This window comes from Octopus sinensis, linkage group LG5 (assembly GCF_006345805.1).
Source record: "Octopus sinensis linkage group LG5, ASM634580v1, whole genome shotgun sequence".
In the NCBI taxonomy this organism is placed as follows: Eukaryota; Metazoa; Mollusca; class Cephalopoda; order Octopoda; family Octopodidae; genus Octopus; species Octopus sinensis.
Window position 1 is genome coordinate 15,786,663 of NC_043001.1, and position 26,355 is coordinate 15,813,017.

Here is a 26,355-nt window from a genome sequence, read left to right on the forward strand (position 1 = left end):
TATTTCCCAGAGGCCAGAAAGTTTTCCATGCAAGACTGGAAATGGAAACCTCTACGTTTATATGACAAGTGGCGCTGTTCTACAACAATCAAATGATGTCAAGACAAGCAGACACACACATGCACACACATACACACATACACACACACGCACGCACACATATGCATAGACACACATACACACACAGGTGCATACACAGGCAAGCACTCACACACACAGACAGACACACACAGATGCATACACACACATGCATGCATAGACACACACACAGATGCATACACATGCATGCAGACACACAGATGCATGCACATAGACACACACAGATGCATACACACACATGCATGCACATAGACACACACAGACACAGACACACACAGATGCATACACACACAGATGCATACACACATGCATGCATAGACACACACACAGATGCATACACACACATGCATGCACATAGACACACACAGATGCATACACACACAGATGCATACACACACATGCATGCATAGACACACACACAGATGCATACACACACATGCATGCACATAGACACACACAGATGCATACACACACATGCATGCATAGACACACACACAGATGCATACACAGGCACGCACTCACAAATGCATGCACACACACACACACACACACAGACGCATACACATGCACACACACACACACACACACACACACAATCAGACAATGACAAAGATGATTATTAGGGAAATAATAACAATAATAACAATGATGATGATGATGATGATTGTTATGATGATAATAATGACAACGATGATGATGATGATTACGATGGTGCCGATAATTACGGCTGCTAATGACGATAACGACAATGACTGATTGTGATGATGACACTGACACCCACCTTTCAAAAAAAATTCAAATAAAAAACACTAAAAGAAGCTAGAACAATTTTAGTTGGTCCATGTAAAAGACCCGGCCTCGCCCACCCCAATCCATTGCCCAATTGCCCCCCCCTCCTCCAATGCCAACAACTGTTTTATAGGTAGAAAGTGGGTGGGGGGGCATGTTGTATGAGTCACAGTAATGGCAACAGTGTTGTTGTTGTTGCAAGCAAAATACCAGAGAGGGAGTGGGGTGGGGAGGAGAGGAAGGGGAGGGTGGAAACTGTGTAATTAAAATAAATGGTTCCAAAGAGTCAAAACAACCACCAGAGAGAAATATACACAATAATGGTATATAACACACACATACGGTGATGTGTACACGGATACAGTTTATATACACACACACACACACACACATATATATATACACACACACATGCAAATACACATATATACACACATATATATATATATATACACATATATATCTAGATACACACACACATATACATACACATATACATATACATACATATATATATATATATATATACACATATAGATACACACATACATACACACACACATATATATAATAACAAAATAATAAATAAAATATGCATATATACATACATATGTATCTACATCTATATGTATATATACATGCATATATGGGTACAGGAGACATATATATATACATACACACACACAACCTCAAGCATACACAGATACATATATAGACAGATACACACACACACACTTATGCATACCAATGTATTATATACATATCTATTATATACATATCTATGTATTATATACATATCTATTAAGGCGGCGAGCTGGCAGAAACGTTAGCACGCCGGGCGAAATGCGTAGCCGTATTTCGTCTGCCGTTACGTTCTGGGTTCAAATTCCGCCGAGGTCGACTTTGCCTTTCATCCTTTCGGGGTCGATAAATTAAGTACCAGTTACGCACTGGGGTCGATGTAATCGACTTAATCCGTTCGTCTGTCCTTGTTTGTCTCCTCTGTGTTTAGCCCCTTGTGGGTAGTAAAGAAATATATATACATATCTATACATCCACACACACACACACACAGAAAAACACATACGAGTATAAATTTTCATGTATGCGTCTACTAGACTTACCAAAACACAGAAATACAAACATAAAAACACACACACACGTGTGCGCAAGAGTACACCCCAACCACTTCCAAAGAAAAGTTGCAGTTTTTCAGGAATTCTAATTGATGCTGTTAATTATAGGTTTAAGAATGAAATTAACTTCTAGCCTGATATTGTCGTGTCTTGTTGCTGGCAGGAGAGAGATATTGGTGAGGTGAACGGTTGATTTGTAAGTTAGCCCTGGGAGTTATACCATCACTGGCTCCCACACACACAGACCAGACACTGCCCCCATTAAATACACACAATCATATTACCATACACGCATATATACCTATGTGGAGGCAAATGGCCTAGTGGTTAGAGCAGCGGACTCGCAGTCAAGGGATCGTGGGTTCGAATCTCAGACCTAACGATGTGTATGTTTACGAGCGAAACACCTAAGCTCCACGCGGCTCCAGCAGAAGGTAATGGTGAAACTTCTGCTGACTCTTTCGCCACAACTTTCTCTCACTCTTTCCTCCTGCAGTACACCTGTGATGGACCGGCGTCCCGTCCAGGTGGGGAACCTATACGCCAAAGAAACCGGAAAACCGGCCCTTATGAGCCAGGCATGGCCCGAGAAGGAACAATATACATATACATATATATGCATACACCTACACATCTAGGAATATGGTTGAGGGCACCTGCCACCTGTGAATTTTGGTCATGCATGACCATGGGGTTGCACCAAGAAAGTTACCCTCTGAGGTACAAGTCTGCGCAAGGTTGTGTATGGAAGACCAGCAGTCGCCCATGCATAGAGGCCTGCCCCTCTCTTGCCATAAATGTTGTCCAAGGCCAATACATCTTGGCCCCATTGATGTTGCAACTCATTTCTACAGATGAGTGAACTGGAACAACGTGAAATGAAGTGTCCTGCTCAAGAATACAACACACAGCACAGCCTGGGAATCGAACTCACAACCTCACGGCTGTAAGCCCAATGCTCTAACCACTGAGCCATGCACTTTCACATTCAGAAGTATATATATTAGGTGCAAGAGTGACTGTGTGGTAAGTAGCTTGCTTACGAACCACATGGTTCTGGGTTCAGTCCCACTGCGTGACACCTTGGGCAAGTGTCTTCTACTGTAGCCTTGGGCCGACCAAATCCTTGTGAGTGAATTTGGCAGACGGAAACTGAAAGAAGCCCGTCATGTGTATATGTGTGTGTGTGTGTGTATGAAGGTGCATGGGTCAGTGGTTAGAGCGTTGAACTTATGACCATGAGGTTCCCAGTTCGAATCCTGGACCGGGCTGGGTGTTGTGTTCTTGAGCAACACATAGCCGCTTGCTCCACGTTATTTCCGTTGCTCAGTTCACTACGTGTAGAAATGAGTTGCGACGTCACTGGTGCCAAGCTGTATCGACCTTTGTCTTTCCCTTGGATAACACTGGTGGCGTGGAGAGGGGAGGCTGGTATGTATGGGCGACTGCTGGTCTTCCATAAACAACCTTGCTCGGACTTGTGCTTGGGAGAGTAACTTCCTAGGTGCAATGCCATGGTCATTCGTGACCGAAGGGGGTCTCCGAATATATATAATGATTTAGAAAGGGACATATAATATTGAAATTCAAAAATTCTCCAAAACTGACATGCCATTAAGGAAAAGAACAGGCTTATTGTTTGGAGACAAAAGGACAGCCATGGACACAAGTTTCTAGCCCAATAGCCTTTGTCAGTATGAGGAGTTTTGGTTTGCCATGCTTGGAAATACATGACTGTTAGCAACAGGAAAGGCATCTGGCTGTGGAAAATATGTCTCATCAAATTCCATCTGATCCATGCAAGCACGGTAAAGTGGACAGTGATGATTATAATGATGATGCTGAAGAGAAATTCTTACCAATTCTTCAACAGAGTTCCTTTTGTCAAAATATGAAAACACATTTCCGAGTCAGATGTCAACTGTCTGAAGTAATTAAGTCAAATCAATAATTGTAATATATTATGACAGGAAACCTTAAACTAGAACCTTCAGTGACATAGGGATGGAATTAGGGTTCTCCACCATCAAATATTATTAGTGCCTCTCTAACACCCACCACCACACTGTGCTATAGGATTACTAAAACAGACCAGAACTAATCCATTACAGATATGTAAACATAGTTAGGAGATGCCAGATTTGGTATCCTGGTGTATTAGAATACACCCCTTTAAATTCTGAGTTCAAATCCTAACAAAGTTGATAAAATAGGAACTGGATTCAATGGCATTTACTCCCCAAGACCTCCCATACTCCGCTATTGTAAAAAATTTACAAAAATCCCCCATTTTTGGAGTTTAAGGGGCTTGAGGGAGAAAATGCCCTTCATCGATCTCGATAGCAAATTTAGCATTTAGCATTTTCAATTTCCACAATTTTAAAATTTTCACTCCACACTATTATACATGGCACCAGTGCCTTTTCATGTGGCACCAGCATAGGTGCCTTTGTATGTGGCACCAGCATGGGTGCTTTTTACATGGCACCAACAGGGTCCAACAAATACACATACATGCACACACACACACACAACACATTCTGGTATGAAAACAGCAAATGGAGAACGTGACATTGGGAGTTAAGAAGTGTTCTTTAAAACACTGAATTTTTTCTAGAGCTGTTCTATTCATGCCAGCATAGAAAACACAAAATGGTAATGTTGAGACAAAATGGGTTTCCATACATTTTCTGCTACCATATTTCACTAACAGAACATTGATCAAAGGCATAATTAACCCAGAAACTATTCCAAAAAATTTACATTCTCCTCGTTTCTCGTTTAGAACAGGTAAAAAATAAAAACAATCCCCAACACACATTCATAATATTTTTCTAATTTATCTCACACTACAAGATTTAGTTTCATGGTTTTTCACACCTTTTCTTATTAAAATGTTGGCTTTTTAAAGTAACAATCACTTTGTGAAAGAATCATGATAGCAATTTTAAACATACATTGATCATAACAGTTAATTATTTTTATGCGTGTAATTGTTTTGTGTAACAGTGTGTGGTATAGTATATACTGTAAAGTGTCAAAAATTATTGTACATTGGTGCTTTTCAATCACATGGTTCAGGTTTCAAACCCACTGCATGGCACTATGGGCAAGTGTCTTCTACCAAAAGCCTTGGGAATGGATTTCATATCCATTCCAAGATTTGTATTTTCTTTGTTCTTAGATGACTGAAAGAAACCTATCGTGTGTGTGTGCGCGTATTTTTGTCCTTCACTAATGCTTAACAACTGCTGTTGGTGTGTTTACATCCTGACAACTTAGCAGGTTGGTAAAAGAGACCAACAGAAAAAGTGCCAAAGTGCCTTACTGGCAATTGTGCCCATGCTAGTAGGGTGCCAAGAGCACCATCCAAGAGTGATCGTTGCCAGAGCGGCTAACTGGCTTCTGTGCCGGTGGCACATAAAAGGCACCATTCGAGCATGATCATTACCAGGGTCGCCTTACTGGCACCTGTGCTGGAGGCATGTGTAAAAAGATTCGAGCAAGGCTGTTGCCAGTACCGCCTGACTGGCCCCATGCCAGTGGCACGTAAAAGCACCCACTACACTCTCGGAGTGGTTGGCATTAGGAAGGACATCCAGCTGTAGAAACTCTGCCAGATCAAGATTGAAGCCTGGTGCACCATCTGGTTCGCGAGCCATCAGTCAAAATCGTCCAACCCATGTTAGCATGCAAAGCGGGCGTTAAAAGATGATGATGATGATAAAATACAAGGGTAATTTTATTCAGCTAAAAATCTTCTGAGTGGATTTGGTAGATGGAAACTGGAAGAAGCCTTGCCAAATCAGAATGGAGCCTGGTGCAGCGTCCTGCTTCCCAGACCCCGGTCGAACTGTCCACCCATGCTAGCATGGAAAACAGGCATTAAACGATGATGTGTGTGCATATGTTTGTGTGTCTGTGTTTGTCCCCCAAAAGGATGAAAGGCAAAGTCGACCTTGGCGGAATTTGAACTCAGAATGTAACAACAGACGAAATAGGGCTACGCATTTCGCCCGGTGTGCTAATGTTTCTTATTTCTTTATTGCCCACAAGGGGTTAAATATAGAGGGGACAAACAAGGACAGACAAACGGATTAAGTCGATTACATCGACCCCAGTGCGTAACTGGTACTTATTTAAACGACCCCGAAAGGATGAAAGGCAAAGTCGACCTTGGCAGAATTTGAACTCAGAACATAAAGACAGACAAAATACCACTAAGCATTTCACCCAGCGTGCTAATGATTCTGCCAGCTTGCCACCTTACTATATCATAATTTATTAACGAGAATGCAGGTGAAAGCATGATTAAAGTGTAAAGGTAGAGAAAACAGACAGGTGTGACATTTAGTTCAGTTAAGAGGTTTATTCAAGAATAACAGAGATGATAGAATATTAAGCAGTGAGGTGTGAAAGTATAGAAAGGTGAGTAAATCAGGAAATATTTCAGGTGTAAAAGACAAGAACACAGGTGGAAATCAGTGAATTGAAATGAAAAGTGGTTTTGCCACATGGAAACAGCGATAATTTGGAGAAGGAATGAGGATGGGTTAGAATGAAACTAATAACTTTCTCTCCCTGTTCTGTTGTAATCGTCAGACCGTGAAATATAGAAATATCAATAACATGAATAAAGAAGATTTAGTGAGGAAGGACTTGACAGGTAAATGCTGGGGGGAGCTGTTAATTTCTCCCTCCCTCTCTCTCTCTCTCGTTATGCACAACACACACGAGATATACATATAGATACATACACACACATATATACATGCACACACGAGATATACATACATATATACATACATACACACGCACACACACGATATAGATATACATACGTACACACATATACATATAGACACACATACATACACACACACACGCACACACATGCATACATACACCCACACACATCTCTACACACATATACACACATACATCCACACACATACATACACATGCATACACACACATATACACATACATACACATACATACATACACACACGTACACAAACACATACATCCACACACACATGCATGCATTCACACATGCATACATACATACACACATATACTCATACATACACACACGCACACACTCACACACATACATACACACATATGTATTATAATCATTTAATGCTTATTTTCCATGTTGGAATGGGTTGGGCAGTTTGACAAGAATAAGCAAATCAGAACACTACACCAAACTCTGCTCTCTCTCTCTCTCCGTATATATATATATATATGTAAATGTAATATGTGACAATTATTCAGTAGCCATGATAAAACTCCGAGTTTCGGATGCCGAGGTGGAAATCCACACTGCCATCTCTTCAGTTATCCAGCCATCGGAAAAATGCTATGAAAAATAGCATTACTGAACAATTGTCACATATTATATTTACAGATAAATTCCTCTATTTACATAATATCGAGGTCTCTTTCATTCTTTTGTTGTCTTACCTTTTCTATCAATATATATATATATATGCGTGTGTGTGTGTTTGTGTGTGTGTGTGTATATATTATTTTAAAATTAAGGATAAAATCTATATCAGATTTTATCAGGTAGTTAGCATGCAATCAACCATTTCATGAATCTGTGGTACTAACACACACAAAGTTTCATGAAACTTTGTGGTACTAACACTGGAGAGATCAGTAAGTCCTTGGTGACAAAGGACCAGACGGATCACATGACCCAACATTTTATCAGATCATTTAGCCAGTATGAATGGTGATGGGTGGTTTTGTAAAGGGCAAATATGGAAGAACAATGGTGACATAAATTGATCTTTTAGAGAAGTTGAGAGAGTGAAATTCACACACACACACACACTTTTACTCTTTTACTTGACTACGGCCATGCTGGAGCACTGCCTTTAGTCGAGCAAATCGACCTCAGGACTTATTCTTTGTAAGCCTAGTACTTATTCTATCGGTCTCTTTTGCCGAACCGCTAAGTTGTTAAATTACAGTGACGTAAACACACCAGCATCGGTTGTCAAGCGATGTTGGGGGGGACAAACATCTACACACAAACAGACACATATATATATATACATATATACGACGGGCTTCTTTCAGTTTCCATCTACCATATCCACTCACAAGGCTTTGGACGGCCCGAGGCTATAGTAGAAGACACTTGAACAGGGTGCCATGCAGTGGGACTGAACCTGGAACCATGTGGTTGGTAAGCAAGCTGCTTACCATACAGCCACTCCTATGTCTACACATGAATCACAAACGAAAATCACAGTTATATGCAAGTATGGCAGTATGGTAAGAAGTTTGCTTCTCGACCACATGGTTCTGGGTTCAGTCCCACTGCATGGCACGTTGGGCTATAGCTAAAGACACTTGCCCAAGGTGCCATGCAGTGGGATTGAACACAGAACCATGTAGTTGGGAAGTAAGCTTCTTACCACACAGCCACACCTACACCTATATATATATATATATATATATATATATATATAATATATATATATATATATATATAAACATATATATATATATATATGTATGAATATATATATATATGCACAGATATACTTGTGTATATGTGAAAGTTATATGGGGTCCCCTCTGCTTCTAATAGATGGGGGATCTCTGGAGACTAAGATAAATGAATTCTAGGAAAAGATAAGCACTCACCCTTCATCATAAAAGATAATAAGTGAGTTATGACTAGAAGAATGCAAGGATTGTTTGTGATAAGGAGTGGGGGGTGGGGGGGGGGAGAAGGGACCAGATCATGCCCACAGGCTTATATACACACATACACACATATATATACACACACACATACAAACATATATATGAACATACATGACATATTTATGTTTTATTATCCATTATATATATATATATATATATATATACACACACACATATATATACATACATACACAAGCATATATATGAATATATACATGACATATATACATACAAAAATGTAAATACATAAATATTACAAACACACACACATATAAAAACACACACACACACACACATATATAAAAACACACACACACACACACATATATAAAAACACACACACACACACACATATATAAAAACACACACACACACACACATATATAAACACACCACACACACACATATAAAAACACACCACACACACACACACACATATATATATATATATATATATACATATATAAACACACATATATGGACACACACTGGTTACCAGCTTCTCATTAGCATCTTATCATGGTGAGCGTCAACTCCAAGACATCTGATCGGAATGACTTATTCCGGAATCTGTTTCCCATTCTGTATTTACCACCAACCAGGAACAACAGTGCCAGGAATGAACCAATGAGGGTAACCCTATGTGGTTGCCCAGCAGACTAGAAAAAGCAGGCTCTCATATTACAAATCCCTCTAAAATTTACACCCTATGATCTTCATAAAGAATAAATTGGAAAGTGGTGTCCAAAAAAACACAGTTGGAGAGGTCATGGCTGGAATGCTTTTAGTTTTGGTTAAGTGATATGGCTAGTGAAATAAACATTGAATGCTCTCTAAGACAACTATTATAAAAAGAGGCACGCTGGCACAATTGTTAGCACAGCAGACAAAATGTCATTAAACATCCCTATGTTCTGGGTTCAAATACAGCCAGGGTTGGTCAACCCCTCCACTCGCCGATCTTTTCAGTGGTTGTAGGAAGGGCATCCAGCTGTAGAAACTCTGCCAGATCAGACTGGAGCCTGGCGCAGCCATCTGGTTCGCCAGTCCTCAGTCAAATCGTCCAACCCATGCTAGCATGGAACGTGGACATTAAATGATGATGATGATGATGATGATGATGATGATAAAATAAGTACCAGTTGTGCCCTGGGGTCAATGTAATTCGACTTAGCCCCTTCCTCGAAATTGTTGGCCTTGAGTCAAAATTTGAATCCATTATTATTTTAATACAGTTCTATATTTAATTATTATTATATTATTATTTTGTTATTTCCTTAGTTTGTCCATTGTTGTTGGAGATGACCAAGGAGATCATGTGGGAGAAGAAGCCCGGTTGCACTGTGTCCAGCTGTGGCTAAACTGTCCGATGTGTGCTTGGAAGGCCCTATCACAGATCAGGCATTGGTGGACAGTTGGGACAGAAGACAACGTGCCACCTCTGGACTTGTGGAGTCTGCGTTTTCGTTGTGCCTCAGAAATCCTGTCCTGTTCATAGAAGGTGGTGTCTCTGCTAGTGCCACTTCACCAGGCAGGGCAGTATTGTGCTTGTATTTCCGAAACATTGGTGCGTCAAACAAAATGCTTAGTCACATTACTTCCAGCTCTGGGCATTTGTTCTCATTCTTCAAGTTCTGAGTTCAAATCCCATCATGGTTAACTTTGCCTTTCATCCATCCCAGTGAGATACTGGGGTCAATGGCCCCAATTAAACCCCCTCCCCTACTCAAAATTAATTAGAAAGCAACTAATAGAATCATTAACAAGTTGGATAATATGCACAGTGGTATTTCTCCTGGCCCTTAATGTTCTGGGTTCAAAATTCTGTCATCCTTTCAGAGTCAATAAAATACCAGTTGAGTATTGGGGATGATGCAATTGACTTACCTGCTCCCTTAAAATTGCTGGCCTTGTGCCAGAATTTGGAATCATTATTATGGTTATTATTATCATAGGTGTAGGAGTGGCTGTGTGGTAAGTAGCTTGCTAACGAACCACATGGTTCCGGGTTCAGTCACGCTGCGTGACACCTTGGGCAAGTGTCTTCTACTATAGCCTCAGGCCGACCAAAGCCTTGTGAGTGGATTTGGTAGACGGAAACTGAAAGAAACCCATCATATATATATGTGTGTATATATATATATATATATATATATATATATATATATATATATAAATATATTAATATATATATATATGCATGTTTGTAAGTGTGTGGGTATATGTCTGTGTGTCTGTGTTTGTCCCCCTAATGCTGGGGTGTTTACGCCCCCAAAAAACTTAGCGGTTCGGCAAAAGAGACTGATAGAATAAGTACTAGGCTTACAAAGAATAAATCCTGGGGTGAATTTGCTCGACTAAAGGTGGTGCTCCAGCATGGCCGCAATCAAATGACTGAAACAAGTAAAAGAGTAAAAGACCATTATTAAGGCGGTGAACTGGAAGAACCGTCAGTACACCAGGTGAACTGCCTAGCAATATTTTGTCTGCTGTTATGTTTTGAGTTCAAATTCCACCAAGGTTGACTTTGCCTTTCATCCTTCTCGGGTCAATGAAATAAGTACCAGTGAAATACTGGGGTCGATGTAATCGACTAGTCCCCTCCCACATAATTTCAGGCCTTGTGCCTATAGTATTGGGTTGTTCGGACAGTTCGTGCCGATTTTTAAAGGAAAGAAAAAGTTCAATAAATACTTGCCATTACATTTTTAATCAACCAAATATGAACCATTTTGTTGCACAATGCGTCTCCATCTTTCCTTTAACTTGAAAATACCCTCTTCCCAGAATTGAGGTGGTTTTATGGCAAAGAATTCATCAAGGTATCTTTTTTACGTCATCCAAGGAATCAAAATTTTTACCATTAAGACTATTCTGCAGAGACCTGAATAAGTGGAAATCCGAAGGAGCAATATCTGGTGAATATTGAGGGTTGGGTAACACATCCCAGCTGAGCTGCAGCAATTTTTGTCTGGTACCCAAAGCATCAAGTGCCGAAAATGAACTTTCTTATCTTCTATTTTAAAGGGTTACAGAATTAACACAGGTAAATAGGAATATAAATATTCTTCCATGAAAAGATAGCTTAAACTGTGCTCTAAATGGAGGTGTAGTCAAATCCTATTTTATGGACTCAATCACGTTCTAAATTTAGTGGAAAGGTCATCATCATCATCATCGTCGTTTAACATCCGCTTTCCATGCTAGCATGGGTTGGACGATTTTGACTGAGGGCTGGCGAACCAGATGGCTGCACCAGGCTCCAATCTTGATCTGGCAGAGTTTCTACAGCTGGATGCCCTTCCTAACGCCAACCACTCCGAGAGTGTAGTGGATGCTTTTTACATGTCACCAGCATGGGCACCAGTCAGGTGGTACTGGCAACGGCCTCGCTTGAATCTTTTTACATGTGCCAGTGAAGCGATGTTGATAATGATTACGCTCGAATGGTGCCCTTTTATGTGCCATGGGTACGGAAGCCAGTTGGCTGCTCTGGCAACGATCACGCTCGGATTAGCACCCTACTAGCACATGCACAAGTGCCAGTAAGGCGATGAGCTGGCAGAATCGTTAGCACACCGGGCGAAATGCTTAGCGGTATTTCGTCTGCGTTACGTTGTGAGTTCAAATTCTGCCGAGGTCGACTTTGCCTTTCATCCTTTCGGGGTCGATAAATTAAGTACCAGTTACGCACTGGGGTCGATGTAATCGACTTAATACCTATGTCTGTCCATGTTTGTCCCCTCTGTGTTTAGCCCCTTGTGGGTAATAAAGAAATAGGTAATGATCACACTCGAATGGTGCCCTTTTATGTGCCACTGGTACGGAAGCTGGTTAGCCGCTCTGTCAACGATCACACTCATATGGTGCTCTTTGCACCCCGCTAGCACGGATGCCAGTCATCGAATTGATTTTGGTTTTGATTTCACTTGCCTCAACAAGCTACTATGAATTGGCATGAACTTTCCAGACAACCCAATAGAAAGCATTATTGTTATTATTATTATTAAGGCAGTGAGCTGGCAGAATCTCTCTGTAAATATCCAGCGAGAGGAGTTTATCTATAATTTTTCAGAAGAAAGAAGGTGTTACTTTAAATATAATTATCTCTCAGGATAAATGATGCTTGAGGCTCAAGTTTCACTTATATTTCTCAAGTGTCACTCACTGAAGTGAAGATTGAAATAATATAAGAACTAATAGTGCTTGTAAAGAAAAAAAAATGCCAACCTCCTGCTGACAACTGAATCACTCCATCCCACCCTCCACTCATGTTCTCAACTTGTTATTAAAAAGTGGCCCCACTGGCTTTTGGTGATAACTACTGAGAAGGGGTTCCTAGATTTTCTTCTTCTTAACGTGGTGAGCTTGTAGAATCATTAAAATTAAGGCCCAGAGGAGGCTTTGTGGTAAGAAGCTTGCTTCCCAACTACATGGTTCTGGGTTCAGTCCCACTACGTGACGCCTTAGGCTAGTGACTTCTACTAAAGCCTCGGGCCAACCAAAACCTTGTTAGTGGATTTTGTAGGTGGAAACTGAAAGAAGCCTGTCGTGTATATATGTGTGTGTGTGTGTGTGTATATATGTATATATATTCATGTATGTGTGTCTTTGTGTCTGTGTTTGTCCCCCTACCCAACATTGCTTGACAACCGAATTTGGTGCACTTATGCCCCCAAACTGAGCAGTTCAGCGAAAGGGACCGATAGAATAAGTACTAAGCTTACAAAGAATAAGTCCTGTGGTCGATTTGCTCAACTAAAGGTGGTGCTCCAGCATGGCCATTGTCAAATGACTGAAACAAGTAAAAGAGTAAATGAAATGTATGAAAAATTCTTGAATCTATAATTTGATTATTTGACTATTAGTACATAAAGTATATAAGCGGCCCTCAAAAAACTTTCTGTGATTAAAGTGGCCCGCAGTGTAATTCGAGTTGGCCAGGCCTGCTCTATATAGTCACCTAAACTACAGAAATAGCAGCCAAATGTTCCTCAAATTGTACTCTACTATCTTAAAGAAAAGAAAATTTGATAATGTTGTCCTAGATATAATGTGTCTGAATAAAAACAAAAAAACGTGAGAGTCACATTTAGATTGTTTTTGATCATAGGTCTGTATGATCAAAGATGATTGAGGTGATTAGAGCATGTATCACCGAATCAAGGTTGACCTGGTGTTAAACAACAACTACAAAAACAACAACAATCAGGCCCTTCTGCTAAGCTCACCCTCTTCCACTTTTTAACCCCATATCAAGGCACCCTCGAAATCACAACAGCAGCAGCTCTACAACCAAGCGATGAGGTATCAAATAAAACACTGAAATCTGACCCACTGATTGGTCGACTTCATTGAACCAATGAAAAGCCCTCAACAGCGAACAACCAAAGGAGGAAGTGAGCTCAATTATTTTCCATGTAAGATGAACCAGTGAACACGAAAACATTGCTCATTGATCCACACATTTCTAAGACACAGTTTCAATATGTTCAAGTTGAGATTTTCTCACACCATTCAATCTAATTAATATCATTGGACTATGAACATGGACACAGATTATTTACTTATATAAAACACTGTGGACTATTGCTAGAATTACTAATACTACTATGAGGTCGTCGCCAGTGCCACTGGACTGGCTCCTGTACAGGTGGCACATAAAAGCACCATTTGGGCATGGCCGTTGCCAGTTCCACCAAACTGGCCCTCGTGCCAGTGGTGGCATGTAAAAGCACCCACTACACTCTCGGAGTGGTTGACGTTAGGAAGGCCTACCGTTCTTTCAGACGAAACAGTCTCCGATATTCCTGGTAAACTGTTGGCAAGTCCGCCAAAGTCCTTACGCAAATTGTCACAGGAAACGGAAATCAGCCTAGGAAGTGCTCACACAGCAGTAAAAAAGAAATTAAATTTCAACACCTCTTATAAAGTTTTTTAACCCTTTCGTTACTGTATTTATTTTGAGATGCTCTGTGTTTCTTTCAATTATTTTAAATATAACAAAGAATTTAGTAAAATAGCTTAGTTATCATTCAGCTGGTGTTAGGAACATAAATTGTGACTAAGGTTTGGTGGCAGATTTTATTTCAAAACTTATGAAAACAAGACATTTGTACTACAGAGCCAGAGTGGATTTCGTAGACAGAAACTGAAAGAAGCCTGTTGTGTATATATATATATATATATGTCTATGTTTGTGTCTCTGTGTTTGTCTCCCCAACATCGCTTGACAACCGATGGTAGTGTGTTTATGTCCCCGTAACTTAGCGGTTCGGCAAAAGCGACTGATAGAATAAGTACTAGGCTTACAAAGAATAAGTCCTGGGCTCGATTTGCTCGACTAAAGCGGTGCTCCAGCATGGTCACAATCAAATGACTGAAACAAGTAAAGGAGTAAAGACAATATATATATGTATGTGTATATATATATATATTATATATATATATATATATATTATATATATATATATATATATATATATATATATATATATATATATGTATATATATATAATGTATTATATATACATATGCACTCCCGTGTGTGAATGTGTTAGTATATATATATATGAACATCAATGGAATTTGTATCTTTGTGGTACCAGTGCCGGTGGCACACAAGAAAACCATCCGAACGTGGCCGTAGCCAGTACCGCATCGACTGGCCTCCGTGCTGTGGGCACGTAAGAAACACCATCCGATCGTGGCCGTTCGTCAGCCTCGTCTGGCACCTGTGTCGGTGGCACATAAAAACACCATCCGAGCGTGGCCGTTCGCCAGCCTCGTCTGGCACCTGTGTCGGTGGCACATAAAAACACCATCCGAGCGTGGCCGTTCGCCAGCCTCGTCTGGCACCTGTGTCGGTGGCACATAAAAACACCATCCGAGCGTGGCCGTTCGCCAGCCTCGTCTGGCACCTGTGTCGGTGGCACATAAAATCACCCACTACATTCTCGGAGTGGTTGGCGTTAGGAAGGGCATCCAGCTGTAGAAACACTGCCAGATCTGACTGGCCTGGTGCAGCCTTCGGGCTCCCCAGACCCCAGTTGAACCGTCCAACCCATGCTAGCTTGGAAAGCGGACGCTAAATGATGATGATGATGATGATGATGATGATATATATATATATATATAAAAAACACGTACATACATCTATAAACACACACACATGGCAAATTACCCCCATATGTGATCATAGCAAGGCATGCACTCTAAAGATAGAAATAAAACTACACTACATTTCACTCATGCACCGATGCAACATACTGCTTGACGAAGATGATTCCACCGCCACCACCACCACCAACAGGTTCACAGCAGACTCTTCTTCAGAGACGCAGCTCTTGTTATGTTTCAGTTTTTACGAAGAGATGCAACAAAACTGGATGCTTCAAAGTTGCCAAAACTCAAGTCTCCAGAGACCTCCAAAGTAGTAGCAGAAGTTACCCCCCCACCGTTCCAGTTAACCTACATATTCCAGCTGTCTATCCCCTCCATAATCCTTCATCAAATCTGTTTCAAGATACCTCAATGGTAACTACTAGATTTACTATTTGCAATACACTCATGCACATATACAGAGTTTTGGTAAGGCTGAAGATTGAAGATTTTTGTTAACCACGCTGCCTGACTGGCTCCTCTGCTGGTGGCATGTAAAAAGTACCATTCAAGTGTGGTCAATGGCAGTGCTGCCTGACTGGCCCCTGTGCCAGTGGTACATAAAAAGCACCATTTGAGTATGGTCAATGCCAGGGCCACCTGACTGGCCCCTGTGCTAGTGACATGTAAAAAGCATCCACTAGACTACCAGAGTGGTTATCATTAGGTCAGGCATCCAGCTGTAGAAACCTTGCCAGATCAGATTGGAGCCTGGTGCAGCCTACTGGCTTGCTAGTTCTCAGTTAAACCATCCAACCCATGCCAGCATGGAAAGCGGACATTAAACGATGATGATTATGATGATTCAGAAATCTGCATGAAACTATTTTTTTTTGCGCCCTTTTAAAGCCTAGCCAGTCTCATGGGTCCAATTTTCCGGTTTCAATGGCGTATGTGTTCCCCAGCTGAACAGGACACCAGTCCATTGCAGCGTTACTCATTTTTGCCAGCTGAGTGGACTGTAAGAAGTACCTGTGTTGATGTCGCATAAAAAAAGCATCACAGGTTGAGGGTTAGCAACAGGAAGAGCATCTGGTCATAACTTGCTGTCTCAAATAAGTCGTGCAATAATTCGTGCAAAGCATGGAAAAACGGTCGTTATATGAACGAAAACATATCTCTTTTACTCTTATATTTGTTTCAGTCATTTGACTGTGGCCATGCTGGAGCACCGCCTTTAGTCGAGCAAATCGACCCCAGGACTTATTCTTTGTAAGCCTAGTACTTATTCTATCGGGTCTCTTTTGCCGAACCGCTAAGTTACGGGGACGTAAACACACCAGCATCGGTTGTCAGGCGATGTTGGGGGGACAAACACAGACACACATACATACATATATACGACGGGCTTCTTTCAGTTTCCGTCTACCAAATCCACTCACAAGGCTTTGGTCGGCCCGAGTCTATAGTAGAAAACACTTGCCCAAGGTGCCACGCAGTGGGACTGAACCCGGAACCATGTGGTTCGTAAGCAAGCTATTTACCACACAGCCACTGCTACGCCTATATATACAAATATATATGCATAGACAAATACACACATATTTACGCAATCAAAGACGCTCTAACCGTGACTTTCCTATCTTATCAGCCATTATCTTCGACTATATTATCCTTACTGGTTTTAAATATTCTTGGTGTGCGATTTGAGACAGATTTGGCTGCTGTTTCTAGCACTATGAGCGACCACGTATATATGCTTGCCGTCCTTGGCTCATGTCTGTGTGTGTGTCAAAGCAACACCGGATTTTTATTAGTTTGGGGTGACGCCTGAAGTTGGTTTCTGGGGCAAGACCGACATACATACGTGTGTTGTGCGGGGTGAGAATGTGGGGTAACAGAGTGGAACGTTTACCTAGAAGCCGTCGAAGAGGACATGGGGCAAAATGGATGAATGGATGGCTGAGAGAGAGAGAGAGAAATGTGTTAGGACGGACAGAAGGCTTAGAGAGATATGTAGGACATTTTCATGATATAACATATATATAAAGTAAATACAAATGGCGTTTAAAATAATGGATCCTTATAGCTTAAATGAGAAGAGATAGTAAGGGAGAGATGAATAAAACACAGAGGGAAGCCATGAGAGATAGTATAAGGGAGACACACACACACACACACACACACATACATACACGAATAGAGGGGGGTAATGAGAGAGAGTGATACAATTAAGATAGAACATCGACCGGAGGGAGAGATAGAGTGATAGACAGAGAAAGAAAGACAGAGAAAGAAAGATAGAGTAAGGGTAGGATACTAGAGACAGACTGATAGAGATAGGTGAGAGAGAAAGAGAGAGGGAAAGAAGATAGTCAGCCACAGAAAGAGAGAGAGAGAGAGAGAGAGGAGAAAAAAACTTTCATAGATATACAGAGAAAACTATTATCGCTTTCTCTCTCTCTCACACACAAACTCACTCTCTCTCTCTCTCTATATATATATATATAAGTATACAGACATATACATACATACATACAGGGAGAGAGAAAGAGAGATATGTAAGAGAGCTCGCGACAGATACAGAGTGTCAGACTGACAGAGATACACATGTAGATTATATATGTAATATATATGTCTATATAGAGAAAGAGGGAGCGATAGTGTAAGAGTTGAGAGTAAAGGAGAAACATAGATACAGAGAGACAGACTGACAGAGATACAGAAGTACATACACAATAGAAAGAAAGAAAGGAAGGAAGGAAGGAAGGAAGGAAGGAAGGAAGGAAGGAAAGAAAAAGAAAGAAAAAGAAAGAAAGAAAGAAAAAGAAAGAAAGAAAGAAAGAGAGAGAGAGAGAGAAAGGAAGGAAGGAAGGAAGGACAGACAGACAGACAGACAGACAGACAGATTGAGAGAGCGAGAGAGGTGAACGGTGTTAAAACGAGAAGTATTTTTATGAATGATAGTAATGTATGAACGACGTAGAGCTTGTAGTTTATCTTTGGAGAGTTGACACAGAGGAGAGAGAGAGAGAGAGAGAGAGAGAGGAGAGAGAGAGAGAGAAGAAAAGGCGGTCGGGGTGAGTGGGTTTGAAAGATGGGTTACGCGAGAAGATGGAGGGTTTGAAAGACAAGGAGGGGGGTGGAGAAAGCAGTGAGGGCGGAGGTGGGGTGAGGGAGAGTTTTAAAGTCTTTTTTGTTCTTTTTTTTAAACTAGAGGAGCGAAACGTTAAAGTAAACACGAGAAGAGGAGGGGTAATTAAAAGACATTATAATACAATGATGAGAATAAAGAAGTGAGAGACAATTCAGAAATAAGGTAGTTCACATAGATGTGTGGTAAGTAGCTTGCTAACCAACCACATGGTTACGGGTTCAGTCCCATTGCGTGGCATCTTGGGCAAGTGTCTTCTGCTATAGCCCCGGGCCGACCAATGCCTTGTGAGTGGATTTGGTAGACGGAAACTGAAAGAAGCCTGTCGTATATATGTATATATATATATATGTATGTGTGTGTGTCTGTGTTTGTCCCTCTAGCATTGCTTGACAACCGATGCTGGTGTGTTTACGTCCCCGTCACTTAGCAGTTCGGCAAGAGAGACCGATAGAATAAGTACTGGGCTTACAAAGAATAAGTCCTGGGGTCGATTTGCTCGACTAAAGGCGGTGCTCCAGCATGGCCGCAGTCAAATGACTGAAACAAGTAAAAGAGTAAAAAGTAAAAGAGAATATATATATATAGAGAGAGAGAGAGGGGGGAGAGAGGCAGATAAGAGTGAGAGATGATAGGAACTTATATAAAATACTCGCATTTTTCATTTGTTTCAGTCATTAGGCGGTGGCCATGCTGGAGTAATAAGCCTTGAAGAATTTTTAGTCGAATGAATCGACTCTAGAACCGTTTTATTTTATTTATTTATTACTTTTTTTTGTTGCCAAGTCTGGTACTACTTATTCAATCTGTCTCTCTTAGCCGAACGGCTAAGTTACGGGGACGCAAACACACCAACACTGGTTGCTAGCGGCGACGCGGGAAAACACACTCACAGTCATATGTATGTGCATGCATATACAACGGGCTTCCTTCAGTTTCCGTCTACCAATTTCACTCAGAAGTCTTTGGTCGTCCCAGTACTATATAGTAGAAGACACTTGTTGAAGGTGACACGCAGTGGGACTGAACTAGGAACCATGTGGTTGGGAAGCAGGCTTCTTACCACACAGCTAATGATTTGATTATAATAAATATTTGCTAATTTAATTAGTCTTTTTACTCTTTTACTTGTTTCAGTCATTTGACTACAGCCATGCTGGAGCACCGCCTTTAGTCGAGCAAATCGACCCCAGGACTTATTCTTTGGAAACCTAGTACTTATTCCATCGGTCGCTTTTGCCTACCCGCTAAGTTAGCGGACAAACACAGACACACAAACATATACACACATACATATATACGACGAGCTTCTTTCAGTTTCCATCTACTAAATCCACTCACAAGGCTTTGGTCGGCCCGCGGCTATAGTAGAAGACACTTGCCCAATCAAGGTTCCATGCAGCGGGAATGAACCTGGAACCGTGTGATTCGTAAGAAAGCTACTTACCACACAGCCACTCCTGCGCCTAATTGCGCCTAATTTAAACTTTATCGTTTAAAGTGGGTTTCAGTCACTGGACTGCGGCCATGCTGGGGCATCACCTTGAAGGGTTTTAATTGAACAAATCGACCCCTGTACTTAAGTGGTTTTTTTTGTCTTTTTCAAGTTTGGTATTTATTCTCGTCAGTCTTTGGTCGGCCGAGTCTATAGTAGAAGACACTTGCCCGAGGTGCCACGCAGTGGGACTGAACCCAGAACTATGTGATTGGGATGCAAACTTCTTTACCAAACAGCCATACCTACAATATTGAGTACATCATTGTTCGCTGTTTTTGTATTAACAAGCTGATTAAATAGTAATGTTTGCAAGGGAAACAAAGTCAGTGTTACTGGGAAATAATGTTAATTAATAATGTAATTAACTATAAACGGGTGTTGATTATGTATCTATGTAATAACAAGAGCGGGTTTAACCATTTCTGTTTTCAACATCAGAAGTAACAATATGATTAAATACGGTGATTAGGGGGAAATATTGGTAATTAACTAATAAATCAACTTCGTTTCCACAAACCAATAAAGAATAAATGTATACAAAAAGAGAGAAACAGTCTTTAATTACGAAATACATCTGTTTCTGTGTCGTAACAACAGCTGCAAGCTGCTGAGTTTTCAATCTCGTACTGTATAAATTTAAATTATATTCACTTGGACGATCACACCGAAGATCTACGGACATCCTGCGTAAGTTGAATTACGTAATATGGTGATAGTGAAACATGTATGTGAATAATCCATATTTTTATTGCTTTTCTTTTGTCTTGCTCGATTACGTTTTGGCTATTTTGCTGAATTTATTTCTTGAGAACATTTCTTAGTGGTAAGACCATAGCGGATCTACTTCTAGCATAAGGGCATCCACATAGTGGTTTCCCTCTCATATATATATATATAACTTGCACCCTGTCGGTTACGACGACGAGGGTTGCAGTTGATGTGATCGACGGAACAACCTGCTCGTGAAATTAACCTGCAAGTGGCTGAACACCCGCTCCACAGACACGTATACCATTAACGTAGTACTCAGGGAGAGACTCAACGTGGGCCAGAGTGTGTGACAAGGCTGACCGATCTGAAATAGAAGTACAACTCATTTTTGCCAGCTGAGTAGACTGGAGCAACGTTAAATAAAGTGTCTTGCTCAAGGACACAACGCGACGTCGTGAATTGAATTAAATTAAGATTATGAGTCGAATACTCGAACCACAAAGCTACACACCTTTTATATATATATATATATATATATAATATATATATATATATATATATATATATATATATATAGATCGTTAGCCACTACACACATTTTTCTTCTCTCCATGTTTCTTTCTGTCTCCCTTTCTGTAGAAGAGCGTAGGCTCGAAACGTAAAAGACTTTTTCAGTTCCTGAGCGTTATACTAATACATCTGTTTGTTTTGTACACCACCTGTCTTCGTCTTTTGGATTTTTCGTGAACTATATATACACACGTATGTGTGTGTGTGTGTGTATGTGAGGGCAGTGGATTGGCAGAATCGTCAGAGCGTGAGACAGAATGTCTTGCAGTACTGTGGTCGATGTAATCAGCTCCTCTTCCCCTCCTAAAATTTCTAGTTATGCCTCTAAATTAGAAACTTCACACATACGTATGTCTCTATGTAATTTATACTTAAAAAGTAACAGGCCTTGCAATCCTTGCACACCTGAAAATATAAAATTCATTTTGGCCCAAATATTAGTCAAGACTCTCATCTCTCTTCGATTAAGAAAAAAAAATCTTTTAAACTTTTTTATTTACCCTCCATAGACGTGTAAGGTAACCTGTTCAACTACTTTCACAGACCACTCTTAAATGTTGATGACGATGATAATACCCTAAACGGTTAAGGCGGCGAACTGGCAGAATCGTTAGCACGCCGGGCGAAATGCTTAGCAGTATTTCGTCTGCCGTTACGTTCTGAGTTCAAATTCCGCCGAGGTCGACTTTGCCTTTCATCCTTTCGGGGTGATGTTGAGAGGCAAAGTGTGATAGAGAGATGGGGACAGGTCTCTTGTAGAAGTGAAACATGGCTATCCCGGGTGGGAAAAGAGATATGGAGGTGACCAAGGTACACGAAGGTGAGGGGGATAGGGGTAGAGGATTTAGTAAACGAAGACACTTACCATTATTGAGGATCCACCATGGTTAATGGGGGACACAGATTCCTCGTGCAGTATTGTGGAACGCATGTTGACTGCAACTGATTGAAAGAGACAACAGTGAAATTGCCTCTCAACATCAGTCACCTTCCTCAACACTACGGAACCTTCAATCAAAGGGTATTGTCTTACGACTCCCTTGGGGACCTCACAAGTGCTGTTGTCACGAAAACGCACCCAATACATACACATATATGCACACACATACACACATATACACAGTGGCTGTGTGGTAAGTAGCTTGCTTACGAACCACACGGTTCCAGGTTCACTCCCACTGCATGGAACCTTGGGCAAGTGTCTTTTACTATAGCCTCGAGCCGACCAAAGCCTTGTGAATGGATTTGGTAGACGGAACCTGAAAGAAGCCCATCGTATATATGCGTATATATATATGTGTGTGTCCGTGTTTGTCCCTCCCACCAACATCGCTTGACAACTGATGCTGGTGTGTTTACGTCCCCGTAACTTAGAGGTTCGGCAAAAAAGAGACCGATAGAATAAGTACTAGGCTTACAAAGAATAAGTCCTGGAGTCGATTTGCTCGACTAAAGGCAGTGCTCCAGCATGGCCACAGTCAAATGACTGAAACAAGTAAAAGAGTATATATATATATATATACTTTATTTAAAGTAGCAGAAAATTCAACAAAACCTGTTACTCTGAGTTTCCCGTTCCCGTTCGTCGGACAGTTTTTTCTAGCAAAAACCGCCCGACGAACGGGAACGGGAAACTCAGAGTAACAGGTTTTGTTGAATTTTCTGCTGCTTTGAAATAAAGCATATTACTCTACCACTGGTATTTGAGTACTCTTTTTTCCACCTTGTTTCACATTTATGTGTTTACTCCAGTATGTATATATATATATATATATATATATATATATACATACACACGTATGTATGTATGTATGTATGTATGTATGTATGTATGTATGTATGTATGTATGTATGTATGCATGCATATATGCTATATACAGACAGACAGAAATACACGCAGATACATGTGTATAAAGTTTGTATTGTATACACAAGGGTGAGCTTACTGAACAGAGAAAACTGCAAGAGAAAGCAAGGCGTACAAAGACCTACATTCTTTTTATAAATTTTATGAATGTAAATGTTTTTATGAATGAAAACTGCCAAGCAAATAAAACTATTTCATTTTAACATACTTTCTCTCGTCTTTCACAGAAAGAAACTCTCGACGCTTTTTACATGTTTGACTAGTAAACCGCCTGATCTGAAAGTGGACTACGTACGTTTGTATACGTGTGTATATGTGTGTATGTATTTACATATTTGTCTATGGACTTGGTAGTTGCATGAATGTGTATGAATAAATGTAAATGAATGAATAATGTTGTGTCTTTGTCTGAATGTACGACCGTGTACAAACGCATACAGACACACACACAGACGAATGTTGGGACAAATACACACACACACACACCCATTCATTCATTTATTGAGACATACGTAGCCATGTACATTTATGCGATGTTTTTTTTTAGTTTTTGCCTTTCATCTTTTACTTGATTCAGTTATTACACTGTGGCCATGCTGCAGCGCTGCCTTGAAGATTTTTAGTCAATCGAATCAACCCCAGGAGCTAACGATTCAACATGGCGTTATATATATATATATATATATATATATATATATATATATATATATATATAAGGTTAATCCAAACGGGAAAACAGAAAAAACAACAACACGTGGAACAATTACAGTATTATTATTATTAGGCGCTCAGGAAAATGGAAGAAGGAGAGTATGACGTTTCGAGCGGAGCTCTTCGTCGGAAACATAAGAGAAAGAAAGAAAGATCCCGAGATGGGAGGACAGAGGAAAAAAAATTGCAGGTCGTCTTCACGAGGTCACATATATATATATATATATATATATATATATAACGCACATAAGAAAAACACCGAAAACACCATATCCGAGCGTGGCCGTCTGCCAGCCTCGTCTGGCACCTGTGTCGGTGGCACATAAAAAAAACACCATCCGAGCGTGGACGTCTGCCAGCCTCGTCTGGCACCTGTGTCGGTGGCACATAAAAAAACCATCCGAGCGTGGCCGTCTGCCAGCCTCGTCTGGCACCTGTGTCGGTGGCACATAAAATCACCCACTACAATCACAGGGTGGTTGGTGTTAGGAAGGGCATCCAGCTGTAGAAACACTGCCAGATCTGACTGGCCTGGTGTAGCCTTCGGGCTTGCCAGACCCCAGTTGAACCGTCCAACCCATGCTAGCATGGAAAGCGGACGTTAAACGATGATGATGATGATGATGAACGCCATGTTGAATCGTTAGCTCCTGCACGCATTTTTCTCTCTCCTTGTTTCTTTTCTGTGTATCTTTCTGTTGAAGAGCGTAGGCTCGAAACGTAAAAGACTTGTTCTATTTCTATTCCTGAGCGCCATACTAATACAATTGTTTGTTTGTACTCCACCAGCCTTCGTTTTTGTTTATTTTCGTAAACCTTCCCGTTATATATATATGTGCTGTTGTTGTATTTAGGAATGGTCATGTTGTCAGTTTAGCCAATAACAGCACATGCACTATATATTTGGAGTTAATTTGCTTCAGCTTGATTTATTTATTACATTAATCTTAATCTTATTTCGGCCAGAGTTCTTTCGTCACACTTCTGTGACCTCATCAGTGGTCTTTTGATTTCTTCTTTCTTATTTGCGTGTCTCTCCTTACTAACGGTCAGCCATTTTGTTTTTATTGGCTAAACTGGCAACACGACCATTCCTAAATACAACATCTGTTTCAACACACGATTTCACATCAAGAATCTTGCAAAACAAATATATAAACGTATATACACACACACAAATATTTTATATAAGCACTGTTACTTTTTCTTCCAGGCTTCTACTGCCGAACCGCTAAGTTACAGAGACCATAAACACGCCAACACCGGTTGGCAAGCGGTAGTGGAGGACAAACACACACACACATACACATATATTGTGTGTGTGTGTGTGTGTGTGTGTGTATTTTCAAGCTTTTCTTTTATTTGTTTCAGTCATTAGACTGCGGCCATGCTAGAGCACTGCTATTTCTGCCGAGCAAATCCACTCCAGTACTTCATTTTTGTAAAACCTGGTACTTATTCTATCGATATCGTTTGCCGAACCGATATAACCCTGCGCTAAAGTAGAAAACGTACAAAGTACCACGCATTGAGACTGAACCCGAAACCATGTGGCTGGAAAGCAAATTTCTTACCACACAGCCACATTTACGTGCATGAATGTATGCTTGTGTGTATGAATGTTTGTATGCATATTCTGTATCCGCTAGCGTAGCTAGAGTGTGTGTCGCCCAGGACGGCCCTTCCGTTTGTTACCCCGGACCCTAAAAAAAAATCACATACTACCTAAGCAGACCCAAAAGTGCCGCCCCTACTGCCCCACCACCCTAGCTACGCCAGTGTCTGTATCTATAGAAATATTAAACCTTATAATTTAAATATATATGCATGTGTGTGTATATGTCTGCGTATTTGTAAAGGGTAAAAGTAAAGGCCCTACTCTCGGTCACGAATGACCATAGGGTCGCACCTAGAAAGTTACCCACCGAGGCACAAGTCCGAGTAAGGTTGTTCATGGAAGACCAGCAGTCACCCATGCGTATCAGTC

At 40.7% G+C, this 26,355-nt stretch overlaps 2 long non-coding RNA genes across 2 annotated transcripts in view; one reads left to right on the plus strand and one right to left on the minus strand.

Annotated features, from left to right (window-relative positions):
• The window catches only part of LOC118763580, a 19,094-nt gene extending 4,436 nt beyond the window's left edge, over positions 1-14,658 (plus strand). Inside the window, exon 3 of the long non-coding RNA XR_004999328.1 lies at positions 14,525-14,658. This is a non-coding gene — a long non-coding RNA (uncharacterized LOC118763580). The remainder of the gene's footprint in view (positions 1-14,524) is intronic.
• LOC118763579 overlaps positions 1-26,355 on the minus strand; it is a 48,447-nt gene that overhangs the window by 6,608 nt on the left and 15,484 nt on the right. The gene's annotated exons all lie outside the window — the stretch shown is intronic.